We start from the raw sequence: 12,872 nt of genomic DNA on the forward strand, positions 1-12,872 counted from the left end.
GGCTGTGTCCCGGCGCCCTGTGCTCCGGGGCCTGGGCTGTTGGATTCGCGCTCCTGCCTCGCAGCCCCCTCCGCGGAGCCGCCCCCCGACCCCCCCCAGCTGCTCCCGCCCCGCAGCCCCCTCCGCGGAGCCGCCCCCGAGCCCCCCGAGCTGCTCCGGGTCCCGCCCTGCGCTGCAGCCCTTAGGGAGCTCGGCGCACTCTCCCGGGGCGCAGGTGTCTGTTAGTGTCCCCGGGAGCCCGAGGGCATCCCCGCCCTCCTGGGTCCTGCTCCAACTCCCTGGAGCCCCTTTCCGCCCGGTAAGGTCGGTGCAGCCCCTGCTTCTCCAGGTCGGGGCTCTCTTGTCCTGGGGACACTCGCCCCGGCCTCAGCCCGGCTCCTCGGGGCTCCTCCCCCTTGGAGGCCTTTTGTTTCTTTCTTTCTTTTTCCCCGTCTTCCTACCTGATAGAAGCGCGATCTCTTCTCACTGTAGCATTCCAGCTGGCCTCTCTTTAAATCTCAGGCCGAATTCATAGATTTTCAGGATAATTTTAGGTTTTCTAGGTAATTTGGTGGGGACAGGTGGTTTGGGGACCCTACTCTTGCACCATCTTGCCCCTCCTCCGAGACTCATTACTTTTAATTTTAAAAAAGATAATTTTCTCTGTCTCTTATTCCCATTACTCTCTATACTCATGTGATTAGGCTTTTCTTTTTATTTAACATTTTTTTAAGGTATTTATTTATTTATGATAGTCACAGAGAGAGAGAGAGAGGCAGAGACACAGGCAGAGGGAGAAGCAGGCTCCATGCAGGGAGCCCGACGAGGGATTCGATCCCGGGTCTCTAGGATCGCGCCCCGGGCCAAAGACAGGCGCCAAACCGCTGCACCACCCAGGGATCCTACGATTAGGCTTTTTCTACGGTCAATTTGTACTTCTCTCATCCCTCTTTCACTGCAACATAAACCCATACTGGTCTTCCTTGCATACCCAGAACCTCCATACTGAGTTTAACATAGTCATCATCAACAAAAGTTAGTTGATTGAATTGTACTTATTAGATAATTTTGAACTTAAAGAATGTGGACCTTATACATGAATGTTTCAGGTGAAGGATGGAAGTACAGTAATTCCCATGACTGGAAACTGTTATCATGCTCAACTATTTGAACTCTGAGATTTCAGAGTCCCCAACAAATGACTATTAGCAAATCCATTTCTTGCAATAAGTTTCTTCATCCATAAAGCTATTCCAATTGCTGACAGGTGATCTATTACTGTCTTAAAAATATTATAGTGAAAATCACTAAGTGAATTATTGGTATAATGTGGAAAGATCAAAAGAAGTCGATGGATATAATTTGCCAGTTATCTAATTGCAGTGCTACTTCACATTTTCTGGGGCACTGGCATTCAGGGAAGTTTGATCTACTTGTTTTTAGAAACCAGTGTTCATGGCAATCCTCCTTATAGAGATCATGACTTGCTTAACCCAATTTAATTATACACTGAGAAGTGTTTCCTACATATTTAAGGCAATTTATGAGAATACTATTAATCATTAATAAATATGGCAAATCATTTCATATAGCACAGCTGGTTATAAGTCATGCCTCTATTGCCATATTTTTTCCAGTTTTGTTAGATGAATAGTTCTTTCTCATTTATTTCCATTTGATTACCTCCTAAATATTTTCTAAAAGCCTTTAAACTTTTTAAAATTTATATATACTCCAATCAGTTCCTACAGGATCTGAAGCTGCTAAAAAGTCATGTAGAATTTAGAGAAATGGCTGTACACCCTGAATTTGGATATGATAATGTTTAAACACATATTTGAAATTGCAATGGCAAGTGAAAATTACTGAAAAATACACATTTAATTACTGTTTATTTCTTCTGAAAATATTTGCTGACAGCTAATCTGGAAGATAGTGAGATAGTAATAAGTTTAAAGACATCAGAATAATAATGCCTTTGTGCTCATATTGAATCCAAGTTCCAAAATTCTTTGCTTTGTGACTTCATGCAGGTCATTTAACCTCTTTTTGATCAGTTTCCTTATGAGCAAAATGGATTTTATAATAGAAACTTGTTCTAAAAGTTTTGGGGGTTTTTCTCTATGGATGAAATACATATAAACATCTTAGAATATTATCAAGCACATGAGAAGATAATAAGGATTTTCTGCACTCTCAATACTTATACCTTACGTGAGTTGTATTGCCATTGATAGACAGATTGTCAGAAAAAGAAGACAGTGAGTGGGAAGAATGAAGAAAATATGGAAATATGCATCCAAAGGATAATACCTTACGGATAACACATGATGAATGCAACCTTGATAAGAGCTACTTAGACTAAACTAAACTCACCTTGTTTGAGTTTGTATTACATGCTGGTCGCTCCATCTTTCACATGAGAAAACTAAGTTTTGATGTATGGTGAGTACTTTCTCAAGCTGGTGGAAAAATAAGTAGCAAGATTACAACCTAGGCTTTCATTCACTAGGGCCTTCACTCTTAGCTGTTTCACCAGGTCGCCACTTCCTATGAACTAGACATGAAACACTGTGTGTGCCGTGTCAGCAAATTTTCTTTCCAAAGCTCAAGATTAGTTTTCCTGAACCAGGGAGGGAAAATGAGTTGCTACACTACTCCTGAAAGTGTAGCATGCTGGATCCTAGATGCTACTTTGGCACTGTGTGAAGGTTAGCTTATCATTTGGCTTTCCTTTGGATCTCTTTTCCAATTAAAAAACCCATTAAAACAAAATAAAACTATAAAAAAGAGAAAGAACTAAACTAGATGATCTCAATTACTCCATACAAATTTATCACATAGAGAACTGTGTTAGCTTCAACAATGGCAGTATTAAAGTCTTATTTGAAGTAATTTTTTGGTCCAGTATTCATTTATACTATCAAGAGATTTATGAACTATTCACTTTTTGTCATTATTAGACAACACTATAATTGTATGTTGCTTCCAATGGTGCCAATATACATTTATTGCATATATCAAATTTACTGAATTTTTATATTATTAAATGGTTCTTAAATGAATAATTGGAAAATTTATCTAATGCACTTTAATATTATTTCAGCACATTTGATTTCTCAGTATAATAATTTCATAACCATTTGTTATTTTCATTACATTTTCTGCAATATTCATTTACATGAAAAACAAACTACTTATATGTGCTTTTTTATATTTTATTATTCATATTTATGGATTCTTATATATTAATCTTACATATTACCATGTAAAAGCTAGTTTTATATTTTAAAGTATTGAAAGCGTTTCAAAAATAAATGAATCTTTTTTGAATATATTTCAGAAATAGAGCTGGAAACTGAAGTTTTACCTGTACTAGAAACTCTTCGGAAAGAGATTTAAACTACAGAAAATCAAAGACCAATAAATCCATATTGAATTGAGTATAGCTTAGTGAAGCTGAGGATAGTTTTTGGTGTCATATAGATCTCAGCTTAAGATCTATCTCTTGCTATTTTAGGCTGTATGAGTCTCAATCTCCACCATTCTGCAATGTGGATTATATTGTGATCATGTTGTGCAAGTCCCCAGAACTAATTTCTTTCTTTTCTCTTTCCAATAGCCCATAGTTTTAACTTGCAGAAACTGGTGGTTTTATCTTCTTGCTAAAGTAGAGCAGGTGACAGAGGCTTAACCAAATAGCGTATCTCACCCCTAATCCAAGCTTATGACCTAAATTGCTCAACCTAGAGTGTAAATCACGATATTGGCTTGACATGTGGGAGCAAAGAGCACTGCTACTCTACGTGCACACACCCCATTACTACTACAAGTGTTTTTTAGAGCTAGCCCAGGAAAGGTTCAGAACACAGAAAATCCCAGGAGAATTTAGAGCTTTGATGACACTGTGATCAGACGCAAGTGGAGACTATGCTTCTTTTAATCTTTTCAGTACTAAGAAATTTTCTCTATTTTTTTCCCCAAGTATTCAAGATGATTTTCAGGTATTTGTGATTTAATCACCTGACTAAGGGGAAATAAGCCCTACCATCTGAGAGTCAAAGGTTTAACGAAATAAGTTGACAATCCTCATCTAAATTCTCTGAGGAAAGATGTGCTTTGGAATTCATTATTTTATTTTTAAGCAGGAGATGTAGAGCATATACTGTATAATAGCTAACACTGCCAGAGGGATCTGTAGCAGTAACCTGTAATCAGACTCAATATTTCTGCTGCAAAATGTGTGAGCAATTACAATTAATGGGATTTTTTTTCCAAAAAAGGCTATAAATAGACTATTGATTGTTCAACTCAGGTTTTGCTGAAAAGTGAATTTTAAAGTAAAATTTTCATGCATATCTCTCTGTTTGAATGTGCAGTTGGGGATTTTTGTACCTCCTCTCTCTCTCCCTCTCTCTCTTTCCATCTCTGTGTATACATATACACGCATAAATACATGTGTGCATAAATGTTACGTCACAGCATAGCTTCTTATTTGCTTCCTAAAAATCACTTTGTTAGTTCAGTTACTTATGATATGGAATGCTTCTTTATTAATAGAGTTCTTAGTCAAATTACATCATTATCTTCATTAGCATCATCTACTTATGAAAAAATTGTACTATAGTTTACTTTTTCCTGTTTCTAAAAATGTACTTCAACTAAATAAGAGCAAAGTTTGCTGGAATGTAAAAAAAATATTCTGAATACATATGCTTTAATTTGACTTTTCACCATTTTTTTCCTTCCAACACAAAACCTATTGAATACCAGCATGACATTCATTATGATAAATAACCCAGCTCTTGAACATGTGCTATGTCAGCAATTATTCTTCCTGTTTCTGATGACTGATAAAAATGGCACAAGTTAGTTCTTGCTGGACAGAAATTTTCAACAAATGTAAAATAAGATTTTTACTGTTATAGTAGTTATTTTCCCCCACCAGAATCATATGAAGTATGTTAACACAGATATAACACTCATGACATAGTTAAGAGAAAAGGAGTAACTATCATATTCAATATGTAATAGAGAAATTTGAACTGTAGATTTTTTCTACCAACTGTTTTAATCAATTTTTGGTAATTTATTCTGTGTATTAAGGAATAATATGTTCTGACAGTTAGAGATAAACAATATTTTTAAAATGTTGCTAAACCCTTACTTCATTAGCTATTTCCAATTATCTTGTGTTATTCTCATCATTTTTTCACATAAAGCAAGTAATAAATGAAGAAATAAATAGCAGAACTCTAAACATATTTTATTCCAGATATAAATAGAGTATTTATAACTTAGAGGAAAATAAGTTTGTCCTAAAAGGTTGTGGTTATTATTATTAATATTAATAAAATTATGTTGTAATAATATAGACTTAAAATTTCAGAGCACTTTGCTCTAACCTAGCTTGAATTTTTGCCTTTAAAACATAAATAATTAGCTTTTTATATAGTTTTGCTCTATATTCACTCAAGTGTTTAATATACTGACCGTGTCTGTCAGGACATAATTAAAAACCACAAACCCCACTGTAGCTATTTTAAATAAAAGATAAATTCATTAAAATATAAAGAGAGTCCATCAAATTTCCTTCAGTGCTAGAGAATCAGGCCAGGCATCTACATAGCCATGAATAATCACCAACATGTAACACTGCCCTAATAAACAATCTACTGTGGCTGCTGCTGAGCATAAGAATGACAGCCACGAGTAGAGCACTCTTACTATGACCTTGGCCATTGCCACACCTGCACACTGGCTACTTGTCCACCATGCTCATGGAAGTAGTTTCTACAAAGAGTTTCATTCATGTCCTTTTTCTCCTAATCAACAAACTATGGATTGTATGCAATCTGCAAAGCCTGTATCAAATATTTAAGCTTTGCTTCAAGAGAGATGGGAATGTGTTGCTGGCTTTAAATTTACAGAGCAGATATTCTTAAAAAAGATAATCCTAGGGCATGGGTGGCTCAGTGATTGAGTGTCTACCTTCTGCTCAGGTCCTGGGATCAAGTCCTGAATCAGGCTCCCTGCAGGGAATCTGCTTCTTCCTCTGCCTATGTCTCTGCCTTCTCTCTGTGTCTCTCACAAGTAAATAAATAAAAATCTTAAAAAAAAAAAACCTTTAAAAATATATTTTTTTAAAAAAAGATAATCCTGAAATTTAGAAAATTGTATAAAATTCCTGGATGATCAAAATACATGGGCTCTTTTGGTCAAAATAATAGGATTTGTAAATAATTTATATTTTTAGAGAACCTGAAAACTGCTTTCAGTGGCATTGAAAACATGCTGTTAACAGTGCTAATGGTGGAAACAGCATTAACATGGAAATATTAATCATGAAATTGCCACATTGGCAGAGTTTGTCTATAAGAAGGCAACACCAGGATGGATGGCGATGCCATTTCTGATGACAGGGAAAGCAGGGTGCTAACTATGGGTTCATGGGCTTCATCGCCCTTAACTGATGCATCAATCTCTTGAGTGCTGACAGCCTTGTCTTAGATATCAGCAAGAAAACTGTTGCTTTGACAGTAATGAGAAGTGAAGACATTTTCGTTAATGGTCAGTTGTATAGAGCTTTCATGTTTTGCATGAAGCAAAAGCAAGCGTTGTCCCTAGAGATGCCAGAATTGCCACAGAAGACAATTATAAGTACTTTGCATATTGAAGACAGCTCTGTTTGCTTGTTAACTACTTAGAAGATCTCTAAGAGACTCTATTTGGAACAGAACTGATGGAAAGCTGAGTCTCCACCAATGTTAAGATTCTGTTTCAACCCCAAGGTATGTGAGGCATAATATTCATGTCGATCTCACCGTTTTGAAATGGCTGCACTGTCATATTGTAAGGAAAATCGCTATCCATAAATTGTAGAATCAAAACCTCTATATAACTTGGAAATGCTTAGGATTGACGTATGAAATATCGACTTTAAATATTTGTATTGAAACTGAAGTCTCACATGGGAGGGAACACAATTAAAAAAAAGAGCTAAATGCAAAGATCTAAATGAAGCAGAGTTAGGGGTATGGAAAAGGACACCACTCTTTCCACTCACTCCCACTTCCTAGTTTAGCTTCTCCCTGCCACCCCCATCTCCAAAAGAGTTTCTGGGACACTTCTCAGAAGCCTCTGCAAAAATTGAAAAAATAATGTCATAATGGGTTCGAACTAGAACTGCAAAGATGTGCAAGAGATTATATAGAAGAGTAATTACACATGCGTGGGGAGGACAGATTTAGGGATTCAAAGCTAATGATAGTAAATTTCACCTTAATATGGAGAAGAACCTTATAATTTATAGGACTTTCTAATAAAAATGAAATAGGTAAGTTTATGAGATTAATTTCCTGATCACTGAATATGAGTCGCTAATGGTGTTCAAGGGGATTTAAATATCAGGAGTGGTTGTCTTTAGATTCTAGCATTATATGATATCACTGCCTATATCATCTGCAAACTGTTTTTATGATAACTCCCCACCATGACTATTGGGTAAATTAAAAATATATTTTGAAAATTCTGTAGATTATGCAGTTTAAGATTTAAATGTTATAGTGAATTCTACATTGCTTCTCTCTCTCTCTCTTTTACTACATAAAGACCATTTTTTTTCTTTGAAATTTGACACCTTTAAAACAATAATTCTTGTTTTCTAGATGCTCTAGAGAAACATCTAGAAGTAAAATGTAGGAGGTAAAGTGGAGGTAAAATGTAGATATATTTGGCCATATATACTGTGCTGCATATATGTATTTTTCTTTGTTTGAAAGATCTTCCAAAGGAAGGACAAAAGAACATTTGTGAGTGCTACGAGGTATGCTAGCAAGCACTGCAGGCATTAAAAGATAGCATCCACTTAACAGATAAACCAATTCAGGAAGCACTTTACTTGAATACTGAAAGTAATAGATACTGGGTTTCCAAGTTATAAAAACAACACTGTGTCTTTATTGTTTGTGGAAGAGTAGGATGCTTTTGTTTTAGTGATTCTGCCCCAGACTTTTGCCTTAGGAAAACTGAAAACTCTTGTTCCCTATATACATCATTCTGTGCGGGTTACTTTGTATAAAATGCTATATATGTAAAACACGAGAAGAAACATTGTAATAATAAGATGGAAGTTTCATTAGAGAAACAGTTAAGTATAACAGACCAAATATTTTATCTATTGACATAGAGTTTTCCTTGGTTTGATTGACGATCTATGATTTTATCTTTTTTAAATTGCTTTGAAGACATATATATATTTATTTATATTCATAAATTTATCTCTTAATTTTACTTTTAATTTAACTTTATTTTGTGAAAAACAAAAGTGATTACAGTTAAAGGTTGCTTTAATGTGATATTATTTGCTGTTTCTGGCATGTATAGAATTTAGGGTGTTTTAAGAAGAGAGTTATGGTAAGAAACTAGGAACATAGTGATTAAAATTCTTTAAAGAATGAAAATTCAACATCTATGAGGGTAGGATCACTATTTTTGAATACTAATACTCCTAGGCATTTTGGCTGCTAGCGTGTTTTGAATTTCAGTTATATGAAGTTTGGAGGTATCATGGAACAGCACAATGAAAGTCAATTTTATACTGGAAATGATTTTTATCAAATAAAGAGAATTGAAATAATCCTCTTGTATTTCCAGAGTCTGCTGCACTTACACAGAAAAAAATGTCTTCTAGGTAATAGACAGATCTATGACACCAAGTTTCAAAGGTGAGAAGAGGAAAGAGAGAGAAAAAAGAAAATAACTAATGTGTACATAGTGGGTTAGAAACGAATTCTTCCATCGAATAGATTGATCATAACTTGACTTTTAAGTCTGTGATAAGTATTTGTTTAAGCAAAGAAAAAAGTCAACAAGTACCACATATTCCAGAAAGGATGTCATGGCAAATAATATGAGACCCACATGGGTAGATCTAGGCTGGCATAGATGAGTTTACACGAACCTAATATAGTTTAACATTTAGGGCTCCTCAGCTGATCAGGCACCCCAAGGTTTGCTTGGGGGCACACATGGAGGAAGCAGCAGCTCTAGGCCTCAGCCAGAGGTTTGTAGCACTGGCCCAGCATGAAAGTCACCATCTCAGCTGTAATGTTGCCTCTGTAATTGGGGATGGGCAGGGCAGATGAAACGTGACTCCAGTGGTAAGCTGCCCCTGCTGGAGCTAAGGGAGCATCCAAAAGTTTCTTCTTGATGCCAGGAAAGTTATGAATATAATGTTGTTCAGTCTTTGCTGAGATCAGACTGCCTATGGGCATGATGGAGGAACTGGGTCAGAGAATATGGAGCAAAGCTATATCTGGAAACGCTGCCAGACATGATCAAAGGGAGAGAGTTTCCCAAAGCTTTGCCTCTACAGGAAGCACCTTCTAAACAAGAATCTACAAAAATGTTACAGATGCTAAATTTAAACCAAAGATGCAACAAGAAGATGAAGCAGGACACTACATCATAATAAGGGGTCTATCCAACGAGAAGACCTAACAATTGTAAATATTTATGTTCTTGACTTGGGAGCACCCAGATATATAAAATAATTAATAATAAATATAAAGGAGCTCAATGAAAATAATACAATAATACTAGGGGACTTTAATACCCCCTACTTACATCAATAGATCATCCACGCAGAAAATCAACAAAGAAATGATGGCTTTGAATTACACACTGGACCCAATGGAATTAAAAGATATAGTCAGATCATTCCATCCCAAAGCAGCAGAAGACATTATTTTCAAGTGCGCATGGGACATTCTCCAGAATGCATCACATACTAGGTCACAAATCAGGCTTCAACAAGCACAAAATGAGTGAGATCATACTACACATTATTTTCCAGTCACAGTGCTATGAAACTTGAAGTCAATCACAAGAAAAAACCACAAATACATGGAGGCTAAAGAACACCCTACTCAAGAATGAATGGATCAGTGAGGAAATTAAAGAAGAAATTTTAATAAACACATGGAAACAAATGGAAATGAAAACATAATGGTACAAAACCTTGGGGATGCAGCAAAAGTGCTCATAAGAGGGAAATACATAACAATACAGGCCCACCTGAAGAAGCAAAAAAAAAAAAAAAAGAAAAAACAAACAAACAAAAAACAAATACACGACTTAACCTTACACCTAGAAGAGCTAGAAAAAGAACAACAAATGAAGCCTAAAGCCAGCAGAAGGGAAGTAGTACAGATTAGAGCAGACATAAATGATACAGAAACAAACAAAAAACACCCACAGAACAGATCAATGAAATCAGAAGAATAAAAAGAATGAATCTTTAAAAGAATGAATAAAATTGATAAACTCTTAGGCAGACTTATCCAAAAGAAAAGAGAAATGACCCAGATAAATAAAATCATAAATGAGAGAGAAGATATTACAACCACCACCACAGAAATACAATTATGAGATTATGAAAAATTTTATGTCAACAAGTTGGACAACCTGAAAGAAATGGATAAATTCCTAGAAACATATGAACTACTGAAACTGAAATAGGAAGAACTAGAAAATTTGAACAGACTCATAACCAGAAAAGAAATTGAATCAATAATCAAAAATCTCCTAACAAATACTTAGTCCAGGGTCAGAAGACTTCTTAAGGGAGTTCTACCAGACATATAAAGAAGAGTTAATACTTATTTTTCTCATAGTGTTCCAAAAAAATATAAATGGAAGGAAAACTTCCAGACTTATTCTATGAGGCCATCATTACCTTACTCCAAAACCAGACAAAGACTTCACTAAAAAATAATTATAAGCCAATATCCCAGATGAACATGGATGCAAAAATTCTCAACAAAATACTAGCAAATCAAATACAATAGTACATTAAAAGAATCATTTACCACAATCCAGTGGGATTTATTCCTGGGCCTCAGGGGTGGTACAATATTCAGAAATCAATCAACGTGATACACCACATTAATAAAAGGTAAGTTAAGAACCATATGATCCTCCCAATAGATGCAAAAAAAGCATTTGACAAAGTACAGCATCCATTCTTGATAAAACCCAACAAAATAGAGATACAGGGAACATACCTCAACTCATAAAGGTCATATGAGAAAGACCCACAGCTAATATCACCCTCAATGGGGAAAAACTGAGAGCTTTTCTTCTACACTCAGAAACAAGGCAGGATGTTGAAAAATTTCTCTGGAGCCACAAAAGACCTAGAATAGCCAAAGCAAACTTGAGAAAGAAAAGCAAAGCTGAAAAAAAAAAAAAAAAAAAAAAAAAAAAAAAAAAGAAAGAAAAGAAAAGCAAAGCTGGAGGCATCACAATTCCAGACTTTAAGCTCTATTACAAAGCTGTAGTGATCAAGACAGCATAGTACTGGCACAAAAGCAGACTCATAGATAAATGGAACAGAATAGAAAACCCAGAAATGGACCCACAACTCTATCGTCAACTAATATTCAACAAGAAAGAATATACAATGAGAAAAAATAGTTTCTTCAACAAATGGTGTTGGGAAAACTGGAAAGCAACATGCAGAAGAATGAACCTGGACTACTTTCTTACACCACACACAAAAATAAATTCAAAACAGATAAAAGATTTAATTGTGAGACAGGAAACCATCAAAATCCAAGAGAAGAACACAGGGAAAAGCCTCCAAGACTTCAGCCATAGCATTTATTATATTTGAGTCCAGAAGCAAGCGAAACAAAAGCAAAAAATGAAGTATTGGGACTTCACCAAGATAAAAAGCTTCTTCACAGTAAAGGAAACAATCAACAAAACTAAAAGGCAACCTATGGAATGGGAGAAGATATTTGCAAATGACATATGTGATAAAGTCGGTATCCAAAATCTATAAAGAACTTATCAAACTCAACACCCAAAAATCAAATAATCCAGTCAAGAAATGGGCAGAAGGGCACCCAACTGGCTCAGTTGATTAAGCATCTGCCTTCAGCTCAGCTCCTGATCCTAGGGTTGTGGGATTGAGCACTGCATCAGGCTTCCTGGTCAGCAGGGAGTCTGCTTCTTCCTCTGCCGCTCTCTCTGCTCGTGCTCTCCCTCTCTCTTTCATTCTCTCTCTCTCTCTCAAATAAATAAATAAAATCTTAAAAAAATAGAAATGGGCAGAAGACACGAATAGACATTTTCCAAAGAAGACATACAGATGGCTAACAGACACATGAAAAGTTGCTCAACATTACTCCTCATCACTGAAATACAAATCAAAAGTATGATGAACTACCACCTCACCCTGTCAGAATGGCTAAAATTAAAAACACAAGAAACAGAAGATGTTGGTGAGGATGCAGTGAAAAGGGAACCCTCTCACACTGTTGGTGGGAATATAAACTGGTGCAGCCACTCTGGAAAACACTATGAAGGTATCTCAAAAAAGTTAAAACTAGAATACCCTATGACCCAGCAGTTGCACTACTAAGTATTTACCCAAAAGATACAAAAATAATGATTTGAAGGGATACATCACCTTGGTGTTTATAGCAGCATTATCAACAATAGCCAAATTATGAAGAGAGCTCAAATGCCCATCTACTGATGAACAGATAAAGAAGAATTCTCATATATATATATATAATGTAATATTACTCAGCCTTAAAAAGAGTGAAATCTTGCTGTTTGCAATAATGTGGATGGAGCTAGACAGTACTATGCTAAGTGAAGTCAGTCAGAGAAAGATAAAATACCATATATTTTCACTCATATATGGAATTTAAGAAAGAAAACAAATGAACATTGGGGGAAAAGAGAGGCAAACCATAAAGCAGACTCTTAACTATAGAGAACAAACTGAGGGCTGCTGGAGGGGAGGTGGGCAAAGGGATCGGTTAAGTGGCTGATGGACATTAAGGAGGGCACTTATTATGATGACCGTGAGCGTTGTA

The 12,872-nt window shown here is 35.9% G+C and overlaps 1 long non-coding RNA gene across 1 annotated transcript in view; it reads right to left on the reverse strand.

Moving 5' to 3' along the window:
* Nucleotides 1-12,872, reverse strand: part of LOC111098738 — an 89,890-nt gene that overhangs the window by 73,459 nt on the left and 3,559 nt on the right. Inside the window, exon 2 of the long non-coding RNA XR_005369161.1 lies at nt 2,356-2,441. This is a non-coding gene — a long non-coding RNA (uncharacterized LOC111098738). The remainder of the gene's footprint in view (nt 1-2,355; nt 2,442-12,872) is intronic.

Source organism: Canis lupus, chromosome 14 (genome assembly GCF_011100685.1).
Source record: "Canis lupus familiaris isolate Mischka breed German Shepherd chromosome 14, alternate assembly UU_Cfam_GSD_1.0, whole genome shotgun sequence".
NCBI classification, from domain to species: Eukaryota; Metazoa; Chordata; class Mammalia; order Carnivora; family Canidae; genus Canis; species Canis lupus.